This window comes from Protopterus annectens, chromosome 11.part0 (assembly GCF_019279795.1).
Source record: "Protopterus annectens isolate FY-2018-M chromosome 11.part0, PAN1.0, whole genome shotgun sequence".
NCBI classification, from domain to species: Eukaryota; Metazoa; Chordata; order Ceratodontiformes; family Protopteridae; genus Protopterus; species Protopterus annectens.
Window position 1 is genome coordinate 239,211,637 of NC_056745.1, and position 3,837 is coordinate 239,215,473.

Here is a 3,837-nt window from a genome sequence, read left to right on the forward strand (position 1 = left end):
CTAACGTACTCAACTTTACTGTAGGACAGTGAACCTTTTAAGGTTTCACTTTTTAGGACAGTCAATGACTTCTGCAACATGTACAGTGGATATAAAAAGTGTACACACCCCTATTAAAAGGCCACGTTTTTGTGATATAAAAAAATTAGACCACAATAAATCATTTCAAAACTTTTCCTTCCTTTAATGTGACCTATAACCTCTACACTTCAATTGAAAAACTAACAAATCTGTTAGGAGAAAAAATATAAAAAATAAAAACGTACAATAAGCTGGTTGCGTAAATGTGCACACCCTTAAACTAAAATTTTTGTTTAAGCACCTTTTGATTCAATTACAGCATTCAGTCTCCTTGGGTAGGAGTCTGTCAGCATATTACATCTTGCCTTGGCAATATTTGCCCAATCTTCCTTGCAAAAGCACTCAAAATCTGTCAGACTGTGAAGGTATCTCTTGTGCACAGCCCTCTTCTGGCCACCCCACAGATTTTCTATTGGAATTAGGTTTGGGCTCTTGCTGGGCTATTCCAAAACTTTAATTTTCTTTTTGTAAAGCCATTCCTTTGTTGATTTGGATGTATGCTTGGGGTCACTGTCATGTTGAAAGGTGAAATTCCTCTTCATCTTCAACTTTCTAGCAGATGCCTGAAGGTTTTGGGCCAAAAGTGCCTGGTATTTGGAACTGTTCTAAATTCCCTCCACCTTGACTAAAGTCTCACTTCCAGCTGAAGAAATGCAACCCCAAAGCATGATACTGTCACCACTATGTTTCACCGTGGGGATGGTGTTCTTTTGGTGATGGAAAGTATTGATTTTGTGCCAAACATACCTTTTGGCATTGTGACCAAAAAGTTCAACCTTGGTCTCATAGGTTCATAGGTTCATACTAGGCTATCTGCCCAAGGGCATTTATAAGCCTAGCCCATAGTTTTGTGGCTTACGCCACCCCTTTAGTTTGGAGAAACTATGCCCTTTATTTTGCTGTGCCTCTGTCTAGCAGTGACACTGAGGTAACCCCTGGGGTGTATCTGCGATCCCCCATCCATTGGTCAAGATTCCTCTTGAATAAGGCCAGCGAGGTGCTCTGCCTCACATAGACCGGGATTTTGTTCCACAGCATAGGGAGTCTTTGGGTGATGAATCTATCCCTCCAGCACGTCCTATTAATAACCATGTCGAGGTTTAAGTCTCCGCCCTTGTGGCTCTGAGGGATCTAGATTTTTGAGATGAAGCATGTTCATCAAATCTGGGTTTGACATGGCCTTGTATGTCAGGCATAGGTCACCTCTGAGCAAGCGGTAAGCAACTGAATATAACTGGAGTTCTTTCAGTCGGGCAGCATAAGACAGATTTTTGAGACCCTTTATCCTTTTGGTGAGGAACTTTTGTGGCCTCTCCAGCTGCTGCAAGTGTCGAGTCAGATACATTCCGAATGGGGCATTGTACTTGATCATTGGTCTGATGAGTGATGAGTATAGGGAGACTATGACTTCCCTTGATCTAGATGTGAATCCCTTCATGATAAGGTGGGCAATGTAGAAGGTCTTCCTAACTACTTTAGCAATATGGGTGTCGAATGAAAGGCTACTGTCCACCTGGGTTCCCAGGTCCCTGATAACTTCTTCTGTGATTAGGGGATTGCCTCCTATATGGTAGCTAGGGGTGACCTTATTTTTCCCGAAGGGTATGACTATGCATTTCTTGGCATTTAACTTTAGGCCATGGCTCTGGCACCAGTTATCCGTTTCTGTGAGACCCTTCTGAAGGATATCTGTGTCGGATGTGTTTTCAACTACGGCGCCCAGTTTGCAGTCATCTGCAAACTTTGTCAGCCATAACCCTCCTATGTTTGCTTGTACTTCAGAAAAGTAGATGCCAAACAAGAGTGGGCCCAGGACTGAGCCCTGTGGTATACCACTTGTGACAGGCTTTGAGTCTGACATGGCGCCAGCAACTCTGACCCTGTGGGTTCTGTCACTCAGCCAGTTTGCAATCCATCTTGTAATGTATGGGTTTACATTTAAGTTGATGAGTTTATCAATGATGCCCGAGTGGGGTATTGTATCGAAAGCCTTCGCCAGGTCTAGGTAGGCTGTATGGACTGCCTTTCCTTCGTCAATGGCCTTGGTGACTGTTTTGAAAAAGTCAACCAAGTTTAAGAGGCATGATCTGCCTTTGACAAAGCCAAACTGGGTTGGCACATTTTCCCACATGCTTTTGGGAGACGATGTATTGTTTACAAATTTTAGCTAGGCCTGGGTGTTTTTCTGTGTAAGAAAAGGCTTCTGTCTTGCAACCCTACTCCATAGTCCAAGGCATGTGGAGAATACGGGAGATTGTCACATGTAGTTCACAACTAGTACTTGCCAGAAATTCCTGCAGCTCCTTCAGTGTTGCTGTAGGTCTCTTGGCAGCCTCCCTGACCAGTTTTCATCTTGTCTTTTCATCAATTTTGGAGGGACATCCAGTTCTTTGCAACGTCCCATATTTTTCCACTTTTTGATGACTGTCTTCACTGTGTTCCATGGTATATCCAATTTTGTGAAAATTTTTTTGTACCCTTCTCTTGACTGATACCTTTCAACAATGAGATCCCTTTGATGCCTTTAAAGCTCTCTGTGAACCATGGCTTTTGCTGTAGCAGGCAACTGAGTAAATGTCAGTAAAATCCTACTAAGACAGCTGAACTTTATTTGGGGTTAATCAGAGTCTCTAATTAATGGCAGGTGTGTACCCAAGAAGACTGAATGCTGTAATTAAATCAAAAGGTGCTTCAACAAAATATTAGTTTACGAGTGTGCACACATATACAACCAGCGTATTGTACATTTTTTATATTTTTCCCCTAACAGATTTGTTTTTCAATTTAATTGTACAGGTTATAGGTCACATTAACTCATAGCCGGCCTTAGGCATAGGCCAACTAGGTGGCCGCCTAAGGTGCCACTCTAGCAGGGCCACTTTTCCAGTATTTATTTGGTGTAGGTAGACCAGGATGGGGGCACCGGGTGGTGTGATGGGGGTGCCATGGAGCCCTTTTGCCTAGGGCATCAGTTGACCTAAGGCCGCTCCTGCGATCAAAGGTGGGAAAAGTTTTGAAATGATTTACTGTGGTCTCACATTTTATATCACAAAAATGGCATTTTATCAGGGTGTGTATACTTTTTATATCCACTGTATGACAGCTGACTGAAGGTGCATCACCCTGTATGCTATCATAAACAATTAAGATGGTCATGTCACTCATGATGAATGCCAACATTAATAATATTTTGTACAGCATATAAATGTGTGATATGTTGAGATTGCAACAGTGAGGAACAGAAAATAGTATGTTAATGCAAAGTGAATTTATTTAAAATATATACGATAACACTGTTTACATACAACAGATAATTGTGACCAACACATTTATGCTTTTATTGCCTTAGGTTTGCTACTGTTGATGTCACTTACCTTCATATGTGCTGACCTTTTTTTTTTAACCTCCTGTCTCCTAAACTGAGGAAGAAGTCTCCAGGTACAGAGCATTAGTGAATGCATCACTTGCTGAAGCAGAGAAAAAAGCAACATATGGAAAACAGTAGCTATTCATAAGGTTATATAATTTTAAAGCAGATCAACACAGAATCATCACATCTGCAAATCCTACAGATTTTTAATACCATTCTCTATCTCATTAGATGTAAATAAATATGTACGTCTTCCCATAATGCAGCAGTACTGTTTATGTACACTACCTTCTAAATTCTCTACACACTGTTAATTACACCTTAACAAAACTTACATATTTCAGTAATTGTAACTGATATTATGTAACTGACATTGTATTGTTCCA